Source organism: Rhinoderma darwinii, unplaced genomic scaffold (assembly GCF_050947455.1).
Source record: "Rhinoderma darwinii isolate aRhiDar2 unplaced genomic scaffold, aRhiDar2.hap1 Scaffold_133, whole genome shotgun sequence".
NCBI lineage: Eukaryota > Metazoa > Chordata > Amphibia > Anura > Rhinodermatidae > Rhinoderma > Rhinoderma darwinii.
In genome coordinates this window covers 291,567-309,117 of record NW_027461964.1, presented here as the reverse complement: position 1 = coordinate 309,117, position 17,551 = coordinate 291,567, and the positions used below count along the sequence as shown (strand labels likewise).

The 17,551-nt window shown below is 45.4% G+C and overlaps 1 long non-coding RNA gene across 2 annotated transcripts in view; it reads right to left on the bottom strand.

Annotated features, from left to right (window-relative positions):
• Positions 1-2,760, bottom strand: part of LOC142699134 (uncharacterized) — a 33,976-nt gene extending 31,216 nt beyond the window's left edge. For both annotated transcript variants that reach the window (XR_012866015.1, XR_012866016.1), the window contains exon 1: positions 2,686-2,760. This is a non-coding gene — a long non-coding RNA (uncharacterized LOC142699134). The remainder of the gene's footprint in view (positions 1-2,685) is intronic.
• Between the last annotated feature and the right edge of the window lie 14,791 nt (positions 2,761-17,551).

Genomic DNA, 17,551 nt, shown 5'->3' with positions numbered 1-17,551 from the left:
TGAGGAGGTTGAAACCTTGTGGGTGGAATTACAAAGGGAAGTAAACACTGAAAAAATTACTTTTGGTGTAATCTATAGACCCCCCAATATAACTGAGGAGATGGAAGGTCAAATATATAAACAGATGGAGCGGGCTGCACAGGCGGGTACTGTAGTGATAATGGGAGATTTTAATTTCCGGGATATTAATTGGTGTCATGGTTCGGCTTCAACTGCAAAGGGGAGACATTTCCTCAACCTGTTGCAGGAAAATTTTATGGGCCAGTTTGTGGAAGACCCGACTAGAGGTGAAGCTCTGTTGGATCTGGTCATTTCTAATAATGCAGAGCTTGTTGGGAATGTTAATGTTCGTGAAAACCTCGGTAACAGTGATCATAATATAGTTATATTTTACCTATACTGTAAAAAACAAACGCAGGCTGGGAGGGCAAAAACATTTAATTTTAAGAAAGCCAATTTCCCCAGGCTGAGGGCGGCAATTCAGGATATAGACTGGGAAGAACTAATGTCAAATAATGGGACAAATGATAAATGGGAGATTTTCAAATCTACCTTGGGTAATTATAGTGCAAAATGTATTCCTACAGGTAACAAGTATAAACGACTAAAATTAAACCCCACATGGCTTACACCTTCTGTGAAAGGGGCAATACATGACAAAAAAAGGGCATTTAAAAAATACAAATCTGAGGGTACATCTGCAGCCTTTGTAAAATATAAAGAGCTTAATAAAATCTGTAAAAATGTAATAAAATCAGCAAAAATACAAAATGAAAGGCAGGTGGCCAAGGATAGTAAAACAAATCCTAAAAAATTCTTCAAGCATATAAATGCAAAAAAGCCAAGGTCTGAACATGTAGGACCCCTAGATAATGGTAATGGGGAGTTGGTCACAGGGGATCAAGAGAAGGCAGAGTTACTAAATGGGTTCTTCCGCTCTGTATATACAACAGAAGAAGGAGCAGCTGATGTAGCCGGTGCCAGTGCTGTTAATATATCAGTTGATATACTGAATTGGATGAATGTAGATATGGTCCAAGCTAAATTAAATAAAATAAATGTACACAAGGCCCCGGGACCAGATGGGTTACACCTTAGAGTTCTTAAAGAGCTTAGTTCAGTTATTTCTGTCCCCCTCTTCATAATATTTAGAGAGTCTCTCATGAGTGGTATAGTGCCAAGGGACTGGCGCAGGGCAAATGTGGTGCCTATTTTCAAAAAGGGCACTAGGTCTTCGCCGGGTAATTATAGACCAGTAAGCTTAACATCAATTGTGGGGAAAATGTTTGAGGGGCTATTGAGGGACTATATACAGAATTATGTGACAATAAATAGTATTATAAGTGACAGCCAGCATGGTTTTACAAAGGACAGAAGCTGTCAAACTAACCTGATTTGTTTTTATGAAGAGGTAAGCAGAAGTCTAGACAGAGGGGCCGCTGTGGATATAGTGTTTTTGGACTTTGCAAAGGCATTTGACACTGTCCCTCATAGACATCTAATGGGTAAATTAAGGACTATAGGTTTAGAAAGTATAGTTTGTAATTGGATTGAGAATTGGCTCAAGGACCGTATCCAGAGAGTTGTGGTCAATGATTCCTTCTCTGAATGGTCACCGGTAATAAGTGGTGTACCCCAGGGTTCAGTTCTGGGACCACTATTATTCAACTTATTTATTAATGATATAGAGGATGGGATTAATAGCACTATTTCTATTTTTGCAGATGACACCAAGCTATGCAATATAGTTCAGACTATGGAAGATGTTTGTGAATTGCAGGCAGATTTAAACAAACTAAGTGTTTGGGCGTCCACTTGGCAAATGAAGTTTAATGTAGATAAATGTAAAGTTATGCATCTGGGTACGAAAAACCTGCAAGCATCATATGTCCTAGGGGGAGCTACACTGGGGGAGTCACTTGTTGAGAAGGATCTGGGTGTACTTGTAAATCATAAACTCAATAATAGCATGCAGTGTCAATCAGCTGCTTCAAAGGCCAGCAAAATATTGTCGTGTATCAAAAGAGGCATGGACTCGCGGGACAGGGAGGTAATATTACCACTTTACAAAGCATTAGTGAGGCCTCATCTAGAATATGCAGTCCAGTTCTGGGCTCCAGTTCATAGAAAGGATGCCCTGGAGTTGGAAAAAATACAAAGAAGAGCAACAAAGCTAATAAGGGGCATGGAGAATCTAAGTTATGAGGAAAGATTAAAAGAACTAAACCTATTTAGCCTTGAGAAAAGACGACTAAGGGGGGACATGATTAACTTATATAAATATATGAATGGCGCATACAAAAAATATGGTGAAATCCTGTTCCATGTAAAACCCCCTCAAAAAACAAGGGGGCACTCCCTCCGTCTGGAGAAAAAAAGGTTCAACCTGCAGAGGCGACAAGCCTTCTTTAACTGTGAGAACTGTGAATCTATGGAATAGCCTACCGCAGGAGCTGGTCGCAGCAGGGACAGTAGATGGCTTTAAAAAAGGCTTAGATAATTTCCTAGAACAAAAAAATATTAACTGCTATGTGTAGACATTTTTTACTTCCCCTTTCCTATCCCACTTCCCCTTTCCCATCCCTTGGTTGAACTTGATGGACATGTGTCTTTTTTCAACCGTACAAACTATGTAACTATGTAACTATGTAACACAGAGACACATACACACACATAGACACTTACATCTCTTCTTGCTGACAGGATCACAGGTTTCTTGCAGGACGGGCTGTGACGGAGCTTCCTCCTCTGCTCTTGCTCGTCGGCTCTTGTTTCCTCAGTGTGTGTAACGAGGAGGAGAGGACAGAATAGGGGCAGAGCCCAGTGGTGCCCCCTACATGCTGGGAGGGTGCAGCACCCCGTGCACTCGTACAGGTCACACACACCTAAGACCGTCCCTAAACATCGTCTCTTACACAGATCTCAAGTCTCTCACTGTCTATTATCCGCTCAACTGACACCTGCAGTTCCATGGAGACGGCTGGTGCAGAGGAGCTCTGAGGATGGGATCATTCAAAGCGTCCAATCAGAAGCAGAAACTCCGGACATGTCTTATTATGGGCCGCAAATGCGGTGCGGACATGCCAATAGAAGTCAATGGGCCCGTGGAAATTGCGGATACACCGCCGTGTGTCATCCGCAGTTTGCGGATTTGCGGAAGTGTTGCTAGGCGACGACCGGGAATGACTTCTGTCGTCGTGAAGTCTGGAGACAGTGCATGAGAGCAGCAGAGAGCAGCAGAGAGCAGCATGGCTTCAATAAACGTTGAGAAACTAATCATCCTGGTCCAGCACAAGCCCTGTCTGTGGAATAAGCGGGTGGAAGAATATGCAGACAGGAATATGAAAGATCTTGCCTGGCAGGAGGTCTGCAGTGAGGTGCATCTTACCGAGTGGGAGAAGGCAACTAAAGTGCAAAAGAAGCGCATGGGTAAGTTTCACACCTTGATGCGGTTTCTGAGTACTCCTGTCATGTCATAATGACATGCCTGACGTTTTGATTGTTGGCAGTTGGATCACTGAAACACCCACCAATCGCTGAAATGAAGCTGCAGAAGTGCACGTGAGATTGTGGGGGTCTCATGGCTCTGAACAGCACCGATCAAAACGTGACATGTCACTATGAGGGTATGTTCCCACACACTAATTACGGACGTAATTCGGGGTTGTTTGACCTCTATTACGCACGCTAAATACGCCGCAATAGCGTTGACAAACATCTGCCCAGTGAAAGCAATGGGCTGACGTTTGTGTGTTCAAGCGGCGTGTATATTTACGCGTCAATAGACACCCGCGTCAAAGAAGTGACCTGTCACTTCTTGTGCCATAATTGGAGCCGTTATTCATGGGCTCCTATGAAAATCAATTACGTCCGTAAAGGACGCTGCGTTAAAGCGCCAGCACATGCCTTTACGGCTGAAATTACGGGTGATGTTTTCTCCTGAAACCAGCAACGTCATTTCAGCCGTTACGGACGCTGTCGTGTGGGCACATGGAAAACGTGGCAAGTCTGCTGTAGTTTCTGCAACGTCGGAATTACCAGTCAAATATGCAAATGTAGGTGAAGATTTGTTTGCAGCATCATTTTCATATAATAAACCACATTTCCTAATATCTAGTAATGTACTCTTCTAAAATGTTGATCTGTGATTGGTTTATTTTATATCATAGTCGAAAACGTCAAAACACGCTGGAACACGTGCCGAGACCAATTAAAGCGTGAGATAAATGACAAGGGGAAGAGCGGAGACGGACGTCTGAAAAAAAAGCCATACATGTACACCAAACAACTTTCGTTTCTTCTTGATGTAATGCAGGTTGGCCCGTAAGTATTGCTTATATACTTTGATCATTGTAGTCTGCCCATGTAGCCAGTTGTGTAAGTACCGCTGTAGCAGCCGTAGCGACTGCTACGGGGACCGCGGCATGAGGGGACTCCACCATGTCCGGAGGCTCCGCTAGCAGCCGCTATGACGGCTACAGCGGGACGCAACTGAACACTACGGCTGAGCAGGGAGGTATCTCCCCGCTCTGACATTAAACAACAGACATGTATCCCCTAACCACTGAATAGGGGATACATGTGTGATTGCTGGCATTGACAGGGAGAACGGGGGACAGAAAGTACCCTGAACTTCTCCATCCCAAACCTCGTACTTTCGCCAGCTCCGTCAAAATGAATGGAGCCAAAGTCGTGCTTGTGCGCATACATAACCAGCGCTCCTTTCAATTTTTGGGAGATGTGCAGACGGCAGAACTTAAGGGGACTTTCAGTCCCCCCTTCACCCTATCGCTGCCAGCGATAAGGCATGTATTTGTAGGACACACTATAGGTGGCATTTGTCCGGGGGGCGGGGAGGGGGGCCTGTATGGCGTTAGCGGCATACAGCCCCCTCACTAGATAACGCCGTACAGTCCCCCTATAGATAACGCCATATAGTACCCCGGTAGATAATGCCATACAGTGTACAGTGTGGGGCTGTATGGCGTTATCTACAGGGGTGGGGGCAGCAAAAAAGGCACTATCTACAAGGGGGGGGGTTACACCCAGTGGAGGGATGGCCCCAGTCAAAAGTTTGCTATGCGGCCCTGTCTTTCCTAGTTGGGGCTCTGCATGTAGTGATGCATACATAGTGTATTTGGCCAGCTGTAGACATGACGTTAAATTACTACAAAAATTCCCTAACATTATGTTTTCATTTTCAAACAGAACCAAGGATAATCTGGAGGAAGAAGAAGACTCTGATGAGACTCAAATTGAAGAGCCTGACGTAGCTTTGGGGACTGCTAGGTCCACTTCCACTCCTGTGACAGCGGAACCAACAACAGTGGATAATCCAGTCTGTGCCGCGGACGAAGAAATTACACCCCGAGGTAAACGTCGACGTTCTGCCAAAGGTCCAACACGTACAGAGCCAAGGCAGGAAGTCGACTTGCGTGTATTAGAGCACTTAGAGAAAAGAGCTACTGAAACGGAAGAGGGCACCTTCTGTCGCGCTCTCTCTAATATTCTTAAAAGAGTGCCAATTTCCAGACAGATAAGGTGCCAAACAGCACTAATGGAAGTCGTTGAAATATTTGCGACACATCCTGACCCACGTGCAATGCATCAGGCCATCGAGTTTCATAGACGGGGATGTGATGCAAGCACCTTCAACTCTGTCCCTCCAGCACCTGCAGCAACCGCGCAAGGCATCCAGCAGCCGTCATATGTAGACTCAATGCCGCTATTTAGTGATGATCGTTCAGTTTATGGCATGCCAGGACCTTCTCAGCAACAGTATGGGCACATGCAGCAGGGGGAGTCAGTTCCACGACCACATCATGAACCTGCACCTTCGCAATCCTTTTACAATTTATAATTTAGTTATATAACATAGTTTTGTTAATGTTTGTTGACACTATTTTATGCAAGAAATAAAATAAGTTTATAGTTAATTATGTGTTTGTCTTTATTATTATTGCAAAACATAATGAGGTATTGGTCTGCATTTCTGCCAAATGCAAATAATTGCTTTTTTTTTTTTTTAATTAATAAAGAATTAAAAAAAAAAAAACAGAAATACATTAGCTCGCAACCCGCGTCAAGGGTCCTCATTCTCTTGCGAGTCCCTACTCTACTACTGCAACTTTAACTACTAACATTTGTAACATAAACCGGAAATACAACAGTCCCTCTCAAATTTTAATTTGGCAGACGAAGCACATCCCTTTGCCAAGGAACTGCTCCCTCAGGTGATACAAAATAGTCTGTATACAAATTACGGACTGCCAGTCCAGACACTCCAGGTCTTCCATGTGGTGTGTAGTCCAAAGGGATGTAATTAGTAGAGAAATGGTTCAGCTCTGCGTCCACTGCCGACTCATGAATCCTCAGAAAATTGTGGAGGACAACACACGCTTGTATAACCTTTGTCACATTTTCAGGATTCATCTGAATGGAGCTCTGGAACACACGCCACTTGCTGCTTAGAATTCCGAAGGCGCACTCCACATACCGTCTTGCACGTGTAAGGCGGTAGTTAAAAATGCGCCTCTGTTCATCTAAGCCACGCCTAGGGAATGGACGCATCAGGTGAGGGGACAGTCCGAAACCTTCATCACCCACAATGACAAAGGGTGCTGGTGGTCCTGTAGATCCTGGAAGCTGTCTAGGTTCCGGAAGGTCGAGCTGGTTAGATGCTAGACGTTCACCCATTCTGGAAGCCCTGAAGATGCCAGCATCCGCAGAGCTTCCATAGGCCCCAATATCGACAATTATAAACCGATAGTCACTGTCAGCCAAGGCCAACAGCACCACCGAGAAAAACTGCTTATAATTGAAATACTGAGACCCTGAGTGAGCAGGCTTTTTTACGCGGATGTGCTTACCATCTAGCGCACCAACACAGTTGGGAAACTGTGCTGATTGGAAGAAGCCATCGGCAATCCGAATCCAGTCCTCTGGCTTGGGCTTTGGCATAACTGCTGCTCGAAGTTGCTGCCAGATGACTTCGCAGGTAAGCTTGACAATCTTCGAAATAGTGGAGCACCCCAGCAGAAACTGGAAATGTAGCGATGCAAAGGAGTTGCCGGTAGCAAGAAATCTGTAAAAAAAAAAAAAAACATATATAACAAAATATGCACAGACAGGAAAAATATCTGCAACACGGTGGCAAGGCGGCAATATGAACAGGGGACAAGTATACTAATATTGTTTGCAGGGTAGAGACATGTCGTAGAAGGGGATTTAGGTTTTCTTACCTCAGAGTGACCATCAGGCGTTCCTCTGGAGAAATGCAACGTCTCATGGTGGTGTCCTGGAAGATCAGTCCAGGACGAAGGTCCGCCAGCAGACAGTCAAAAGTTTGCACGGACATACGGCAGTAGCTGAGGAACTTGTCCGGGTGCTGCCGCAGGTCTGAGTACAGCATGTTAAAATGCCCCTTCCTAAGCCGTTGTGAGATAATGGGGTGAACCCAATATCTCCTCCTCCTCCTCGGTTCTTCGTCCAGCATTGGTGGTTGCTGTCCAAATCGCCTGGAGAGGAGCCAGTGCAGGAGTACATCATCCACATCATCAGAAGACATGTTCGCAGTGAGTAAAACTGACAAAAACCACAGCTATATCAGCAGCGCAATCTCACTGAACTCGCACAAAGCAAAGATCAGGAAAAATGCAGCAGGAAATGGCTCCAGAGCGATCATGTGACCTTCTAAAGGGGGTTTGACCAAGCTTTTGGCATCCTGTTTAAAAGTCCTTTTTTTTTTTTTTTTTTTTCATCCGCATTTTTGCGGATTACATACGGATGAACTGCGGATTACATACGGATGAACTGCGGATGACATTCCACGGAACACGGTCCTGGAATTTGCGGACCAGAAAAACACCACGGTCGTGTGCATGAGGCCTAAGGCCGGATTTACACGAGCGTGTGCTTTTTGTGTGCGCAAAAACGTGGCGTTTTGCGCATGCAAAAGGTCCATAACAGCTCCGTGTGTCAGCAGCGTATGATGCGTGGCTGCGTGATTTTCGCGCAGCCGCCATCATTATGACACTCTGTTTGTATGTTTGTAGCACGCGGTGCTTTTCTGTTTTCATTCATAGTTTATACTGCTGGGAAGTGCTGGGCGTGATTTTCACGCACCCATTGACTTCAATGAGTGCGTGATGCGCGAACAATGCACAAATATCGGACATGTCGTGAGTTTTACGCAGCGGACACACGGACACACGCTGCGTGAAAATCACTGACAGTCTGCACGGCCCCATAGACTAACACAGGTCCGTGCGAGGTGCGTGAAAATCACGCGCATTGCACGGATGTATTACACGTTCGTCTGAATAAGCCCTAACAATAAGGCCCAGTTCACAGAGTTTTTGGGCCTTGATATTGACTCGGACACTGCGTCAGAATCGGCACCAAAAAACGTCCAAAACCGCCTCCCATTGATTTAATCTGAAATCAATGGGAGCCAGTCGCGGAAAAAAGAAAAAGCAGCACGTCCTTTCTTGCCGCGGTTCTGCCTCTGACCTCCCATCGAAATCAATGGGAGGCAGAAAATGCATTTTTCGCTGCGTTTTCTGTCTGCTGTCCTCAATCGCCGCGGGCAAAAAACGCGGCAAGATAGTGTGGGCAGGTCAAAATCTGCCTCAAAATTCGGTGCGCGGTTCCAGGCGGTCGCGGGTGCGCATGCGCTGGAGTTTGCGGGTGCGCGCGATCGGTCGCATGGGCGGCAGTGTTTGACGGCCCCCATGCTACCCAGGGCCGCCATCAGGGGGGTATTATGGGTACTGATGTGAGAGGCCCGGCCAAACCTAATTGAAAGGGGGGCCCGCAGCTCACGACATTCTTTTGGTAAAAAAAACGGGCCCCATTGCAGGGGCCTGTTTTTTTTCTACCAAAGACAAGTCGCGGCAGTTGCCGGGCCCCCCTTTCAATTAGGTTTGGCCGGGCCTCTCACATCAGTACCCATAATACCCCCCCTGATGGCGGCCCTGGGTACCATGATATAGTGCTGGACAGAGTACCGTTAACAGGCGGTGCCACGGTAGGGGGGCCCAGAAAATTTAGCTGTAGGGGGCCCTGAAATTCCTGATGGCGGCCCTGCTTTAAGGCATTCATCTAGAGGTGTAGTGAGCATTTTGACCGGAGACATACACCCCATAAACTGTAATGTGGGTTCTCACGGGTATGGCAATACCCTACATGTGGCTGTTATCTGCTGCCTGGACACACAGCAGGGCTCAGAAGGGAAAGACGAGGGGGGATAAGCTGTGCGGAGTGCATCAGGGTAAGTAAAACTTGGGTAGATTAAAAATCAAGGGATGTATGATACATTTTGAAGCACTCTTTCATACGGAGCCTTAGTTTTTCGGGACACCTGTCACATTGATATATTGTGTCATCCCTTATCCCCCTCTTATAGCAGACTTTGTACCTCTTTTGACTTTTTCCCTTTCTTGCCAGTTTGGGGAACTTCTCCTGGAAAGTGTTGCCCTGGTGCGATGCGTGTGGCCCCGCTTCCAGAAGTACTGGGTGCCCCCCCTTCTTGGTCCATAAAAATTAGTTTCTTGATAACCACCTCTTGAAATTCCAGGAAAGTTCCCGTCTGGCCTGCACATCGACGTAGCACGTACGCATTGTACAAAGCCATCTGTATGATGTGCACGGCCAGCTTCTCATACCACACCGCATGGCGCTGTACGGCTTCAGGACTTGATCTGACAAGTCCATCCCTCCCATGTACCTATTGTAGCCCAGGATGCAGTCTGGTTTGGGGGTCTCTGTACTGGTACCTCGTACAGGTACATGGGTACTGGTGTGACATCTCTCTTGTCCTTGTACTTGACACACAATATGTTGCTGCTAGATTGTGCCCTGCTCTCACCCCTTCTGAGCGTTTGCCCTGCAGAGTCTTAGGGAGGCCTCTCAGATTTCTTCTAGCAGTGCCGCATGCCGCCGGACTTCTGGGAGTGAGGCAGTTGAAGAGTGGTACGCTGGTATAAAAATTATCCAGGTAGAGGTGGTAACCCTGGTCCAGCAGTGGGTGCACCAAACCCCACACAATTTTTGCATTAACTCCCAGTAAGGGGGGGGGGGGCATTCTGGGGGTTGAATACTGCTGTCCTTTTCTTCATATATCCTAAATTTGTAGGTATACCCTGATGCACTCTCACACAGCTTACACATCTTCACGCCATACCTTGCCCTCTTACTCAGCAGGTACTGGCGGAATTGAACCCTCCCTTTAAAATGTACCAGGGACTCATCAATAGAAATACACTTCTCGGGGGTGTATGCTTGGGAAAACCGGGCACTGAAACGGTCTAATAGGGGTCTCCGTTTATACAAACGTTCAAAACTGGGGTCATCTCGGGGTGGGCACGGCTCATTATCAGTATAATGTAAGAAGCGACGTATTGCCTCATTTATTTATTTTTTTAGGTTACAGTTCAGTTCTGAAGTTGCTTTGAGGGGCCCATATATTAGAAACCCCTATGAAACACCCCATTTTAGAAACTAGACCCCTCAAAGTATTCACAACAGCATTTAGAAAGTTTATGAACCCTTTAGGTGTTTCACAGGAATTTAGAGCAAAGTAGAGGTGAAATCTACTTTTTTTCTTGTCAGAAAATCCTTTTTATACCATTTTCTTTATAACACAAAAGGTTTTATCAGAGAAACGCAACTTAATATTTATTGCCCAGATTCTGCAGTTTAGAGAAATATCCCACAAGTGGCCCTTGGGCGGTAATGGACTGAAACACCGGCCTCCGAAGCAAAGGAGCACCTAGTGGATTTTGAGCCCTCCTTTTTATTAGGCACCATGTCCGGTTTGAAGAGGTCTTGTGGTGCCAAAACAGTGGAAAACCCCCAAAAGTGACCCCATTTTGGAAACTAGACCCCTTGAGGAATCCATTGTAGTTTTCTTGGGGTGCATGCGGCTTTTTGATCAGTTTTATTCTATTTATAGGTGGCGCGGTGACTAAAAAACAGCAATTCTACTATTCTTTTTTTATTCTTTTTTTTTTACACCGTTCACCGTGCGCTATAAATGACATATTCACTTTATTCTGCGGGGCGATACGATTACGGCGATACCAGATGTTTATAGTTTTTTTTTATGTCTTATGGCGTTTGCACAATAAAATACATTTTGTAAAAAATCATTCACTTTTTGTGTTACCTTATTCTAAGAGCCAGAACGTTTTTATTTTTCAATCAATAAAGCCGTGCGAGGACTTATTTTTTGCGTAACGAACTGTAGTTTCGATCATTACCATTTTTAGGTACATGCGACTTTTTGATCTCTTTTTATTCCATTTTTTGGGAGGTGAAGTGACCAAACAATTGTGATTGTGGTTCGGTTTATTATTATTTTCTTTTACGGCGTTCACCGCGCGGGATAAATAATAAAATAATTTTGTAGTTCAGGCCGTTACGGACGCGGCGATACCAATTATGTATAGTTTATTTGTTTGTTTATATATTTTTATTAATAATAAAGGACTGATAAGGGAAAAAGGGGGATTTTTACTTTTATTACTTTTAAATCTTTTATTTTCTTATTTTTACACATCTTTTTTTAACTTTTTTTTAACTTTATTACTTTGTCCCACTAGGGGACATGAGGGCAGGAGGCCCTGATCGCTATTCTAATACACTGCACTACATGCGTAGTGCAGTGTATTAGAGCTGTCAGCTACTCACTGACAGCAAGCATAGTGGGTCCTGACTTCATCAGGACCCACTAGACTTCCGTCGATGGCATAGCCGGACGCCATTGTTTGGTGTCCGGTTGCCATAGTCACCATCGCCGGCCGCTATCGTGTAGCAGGCCGGCGATGTCAGCTTAACCCCTAAAAAGCCGTGATCGCTATTGAACACGGCTTTTCAGGGGTTAATCAGCGGGGACACAGCGATCAGTCCCCGCTGTAGGAGCTGTGACAGCTGCTGTACGAGACAGCAGCTGTCACAGCTCCTGTATGTGTCGGGAGGACGGCCGAAACGGCCGTTACTCCCATGAACTACTATTCCGTCATGGAGCGCGAACAGGGCGCATTCCATGACGTAATAGTACGTCACTGAGCGTTAAGGGGTTAAATGGTGCCAATAAAAACTACAACTCCTCCCACAAAAAAATAATCCTTCACACACCACCAGGGGCGTAACTAGGAATGACTGGGCCCCATAGCAAACTTTTGACTGGGCCCCCCCTAGCATGCAACAAACACCCCCCACCCCACATCTTCCACCCCCCCATCCCCCGACAATGAACATTTATCAGTTTTGTGTGCAATGTAAAAATACAGCTAGGCCACTAGTGTACTCTTATACTCTTATTAACCTTTAGTTACAGGGTTACAAAAATTGCAACAAACAGTTTAGCACTGATATTCCAACATCTGTTATCACATAATTATGTTCTTTCATAGTCGTAATAGCTGAAAAAAAACTGACCCAAAACTTAAAGCACCGGGACACATTCCTGTAGATAGTGCCACACAGCCCCCCTTGTAGATAGTGCCACATAGCCCAAAGAGCCCCCACTTGTAGATAGTGCCACCCCAAACAAATTAAAAAAACGTATGCTCAGCCCTGTACCCGCGACGAATGGAGCCTCAGCTGCTCCGCAGCCTGAGACGGGACACTTGCATAGGCCAGCTTAATGATCACATCACCATGCTTGCCTGCACAGGGATCCTGTCCCTGCACCTTATAGGCTGTGGGCCTAACATGGCCTGTAGTCTAGTAGACGGCAGAGCAGGGAGCTATCTCCCTGCTCTGCAATAGTGTTAAAATTGTATCCTCGTCCTAAGGACGCAGATACAATTAAACGTGGCAGTCGCCAGAGGCCCCCGGCTGCCCGGTGCTAGTGATGCCACCGGGTGAGGGGGCCCATGCCACGCAGCCTAGCACATAATGTTATGTCGGGCCAGGTGGCACGGGCCCCCTCAATTTAAAGAATGTCAGGAACACAGCAACATTGGAGGTACCCTTTAAGCTTTTTTGGGTTGGGGAATATATATACAATAACATAAAAAATAAAGTACATTAATATATATATATATATATATATATATATATATATATATATATATATATATATATATACACATATATACACATATATATATACACACACACACACACACACACACACACACATTTCTCGTTATAAATGCAGTATCATACATATATAAATAACAAATATACACACTAATATTCACACACACACACACACACACTAAATAAATATATATATATATATATATACATACATACATACATATACACACAAATACATGAGCACTTATACAGACTCATATATGACCTAACCTTTTATGAAAGATCTGACATGTAGGCAGTCCAGGTCCGCAAATGAGATCCTTTTTTAAAAAAAAAAAAGCAGCTGATAACCAGCTGCAGAAATCACGGAGGAGAGGGACAGCACAGAAAAGGCAAAGTTTCCTCTTGTCCTGACACGCTGTTTATCTAAGACTGCTGTGACTCGTGAGCCTGCCTCCTCCTTCTTCTCCCACCCGACCGCTGGAGGAAGCTTCGGCAGTTGCTGTACACAGTGCAGAGAGGAGAGGAGATCGTTCCAGGACTACGGAGTATGTGCTGCATACAATCTAAGGAATGCTGCACATCCTCTATTCACTTGTATTTACTTGAACGTCAGTGGCTTCCAGCTCCCTTCAAACTCCACGCCTCTGCTACATACGTCAGGATGCTGACGTCCGGACATAGTGTGCTAGGCAGCCCGGGCCCCTCTGACACTACGGGCCCCGTAGCAGCTGCTACGGCTGCTACTGCGGTAGTTCCGCCCCTGCACACCACTCCATTGACGTAAAAATAAAAAAGTTATAAAGCTCCTGACCTCTCTAGTGTCTCAAAGTATTCAGCTTTTTCTCTTCTGTATGGCTCATTCTGCTTTTACAGCAAATGCAAAACCGTGCCAGATCTGTGGCCGCCTAAACAAAAATCTGCAAATATATACGGTACAGCGTTCAGAGTTCGGGGGGAGGGAGGCCCAGACTTGAAAAAGTGCCCGGGGCCCATGGTACCCTTAATCCGCCTCTGGGCGGCATGAATTGCATGATAACTTGATTCTGCGGGTCGTTACGATTATGGCGATACCAAATTTATATCGTTTTATTTTTTACTAAATAATTTGTTTTTGTGACGCTGCATTCGAAGATGAACTGCATAGTTTTTCAATGCAACAGCACTTCATAGGGCGGGAAGGGGTTAAAACCCACTCTCTGAGGCCTCCCTTCAAGATACATTTCAACTAATCTGGTCCCCATGGCAGAAATATGTCTTTCCATCTGGCACCTCCAGCAGACTCCTTTCAGTCTAGTTTGATTTCTTTTACCTCAGAGTTCCTCTTTTTACCTTTTTTTAATTTCTTTTCACCCCCATTTTTTGGAACTATTTCTAACAGGGGTTGTGCAGGATTAGAAAAATATGGCTGCTTTCTTCCAAAAACAGCACCACACCTATCCACAGGTTGTATCTGGTATTGCAGGTTTGCTCCATTGAAGTGAATGGTAATGAGCTGTAATACCACACACAACCTATGGACAGGTGTGGTGCTGGTTTTTGGAGAAAGCAGACAAGTTATCTTATCCTGGACAACCCTTTGTCATGGATTGTTCTTGTGCGGAGATGCTCCCTGCATTATCCCTTTTCCTTTATGGCCGCTGATATGTTCTATTCAGCTTTATGGCCTCTGTGGTAAGTACACTGCCAGTCATTAAAGGGTTAACACTTCAGACCACTGTGGGTGACGTATCAATGAATGAGGCGGCAGTGGTAATAAATTCCTGCAGTAATGATGATGAATGCGCTGATGTCATAAATACAAATGTTTATGACATAAAGAAGATTCCATATTAGAAGGTTTTACTGCCACATTCAGCGCCATATTGGATGGGACTGAGGACCTTGAGCTTAACTTCCCCACCAATATACCTGATGTAATTTGGAGGTTCTAGCAGGGAAACCCTTCACCCAAGACCACTTCTTCATCACAGTGATGCCATCCTCTTCATACGGGTTGTCTTTAATAGAGGGGGGTTTCCAGCAGGAGATCCCCCTCTATTAGCCGGAGCCGGAGCGGAGACAGGTGCTACAAGGAGGCATCTGCAGGACCCGTTTCATCCGTGGATTGCTTATTCATTTTAATGGGTGCCCAGGAAGAGAGACATCCGCCTAGCCAACCAGATCAGCCGATTTATGTGTTTTATGTTGTTCGTTTATTGTATTGTCCTTCCTTGAAAATCTGAGAAAACGTACAAATTCTGTTACAAATTATATTTTGGCACCTTCTAAGCCCAGAGGAAGGGCAATCCTCCAGCCATGGTTTCCCTAGAGGTTTCCCCCACAGGGGGTTTTTCCTTTCCTGCGTGCTGGAGGGTGACTCTTCGTGAGTCGGAGGTTTGCCATTTTGGGTTTGGTCATATAATATAATAAAAGTTTTGACCATTTAACACCCAATTATAATGCTTTGTGTCTTTATTTTGCATTCTTTGGTTTGGTGATTGGGATTCTGGGTCTATCACATATCACAAAATCATAAGGCCGGACATCTACTTCCCATACTGACATAGAATGGAGACAACAAGCGTTGCTGCACAATTAAGTGTACACATCCTTACATTAACCCAGTGGCGGACACAGACTGCAAAAGGCCCCTGTGCAGATAATGTGCCAGGGCCCCCCCCCCCCCACCCCGCAAACTTCTCATGGCCGACGGTCCGCTTTCAGCTGCATCGCTGGGTCTCCTAAGTGACCCAACAATGCAGCACTAGCAGCCGGGGCGTCACTAAGGCTGGGTTCACACACACACTATTTACGGACGTAATTTGGGCGTTTTAGCATTGAATTACATCCGAAAATGCGGCTCAAAAGCGTCGGAAAACATCTGCCCATTCATTTGAATGGGTCTTACGATGTTCTGTGCCGATGGTCATTTTTTTTTACGCGCCGCTGTCGAAAGGCGGCGCGTAAAAAACTGCCTGTCACTTCTTCAGATGTAAATGGAGCCGTTTTCCATGGACTCCATGGAAAACCAGCTTCAATTACTTCCGTAGTGGACGCAGCAAAAGACGCCTGCACATGCCATTACGGCTGAAATTACGGTGCTGTTTTCTCCTGAAAACAGCACAGTAATTTCAGCCGTAACAGACGCTGCCGTGTGAACATACCCTCAGGGCTTAAAATGTCCGGGAAATAGCCCCAATACATATGTGTCCGCCCCAAAAAAAAGTGTGTGTATAGGAGACAGCATAGCATATCTATAGCACTACGACCCTATAAACTATGGATAGGATTAGATACAGTGGCTGAGCAGACAGTATCACACATGATAGGATTAGATACAGTGGCTCAGAAGGCAGTATCACACATGATAGGATTAGATACACAGCTCAGCAGACAGTATCACACATGATAGGATTAGATACAGTGGCCCAGCAGACAGTATCACACATGATAGGATTAGATACAGTGGCTCAGCAGACAGTACCACACATGATAGGATTAGATACAGTGGCTCAGCAGACAGTACCACACATGATAGGATTAGATACAGTGGCTCAGCAGACAGTATCACACATGATAGGATTAGATACAGTGGCTCAGCAGACAGTACCACACATTATAGGATTAGATACAGTGGCTCAGCAGACAGTATCACACATGATAGGATTAGATACAGTGGCTCAGCAGACAGTATCACACATGATCGGATTAGATATAGGGCCCAGCACAGTATCATACATGATTGGATTAGATACACAGCTCAGCAGACTGTATCACACATGATAGGATTAGATACAGGGCCCAGCTCGCTGACATTGCGGCTCCAGCGCTGGACCCAGGAAAGGTAAGAATAATAATTTTGCTTCTTTATGTGTTACTGATTATTTTTGTGTGTTTGTGTTTTTTTTACAGGTTCGGTTGTTGGACTTCGGATACGAGGACTTCAATGACGGCGTTTTTTTTATTCTCAATAAAATGGTTAATGAGGGTTGTGTTTTTATTTCAATAAAAAAAATTTCTATGTGCTTGTATCTTTTTAAACTTTATTATCACCGCCTTAGTAATGGCCGCTGGCTGATTGACAACCTCCATTACTAAGGCGAGGCTTAATGTTAGCCGGTGCAGAGTCTACACTAACCCCCATTATTACCCCGGTACCCACCGCCACCAGGGGTACTGGGAAGAGCCGGGTACAAACCAGTACCCGACCAGCTGTAGTGACGGGCAGGCACCGGGGTGGCCGCAGGCTGGTAGTATTAGGCTGGGGAAGGCCAAAAACAGTGGCCCTTCCCACCCTTGTAATGCTGCCTGCTGCTGCTGTGTTGTATCTGGCTGGTTATGAAAATTGGGGGGGACCCGACATCGTTCTTTCCAATTATTTTTTAAATGACGTGGCGTCCCCCCCATTTTCATAACCAGCCAGATACAATAAAGCAGCAGCAGCCTAGCATCACCAGGGTAGGAAGGGCCACTGTATCTGGCCTTTCCCCTCCTGATAATACCAGCCTGCGGCCACCCC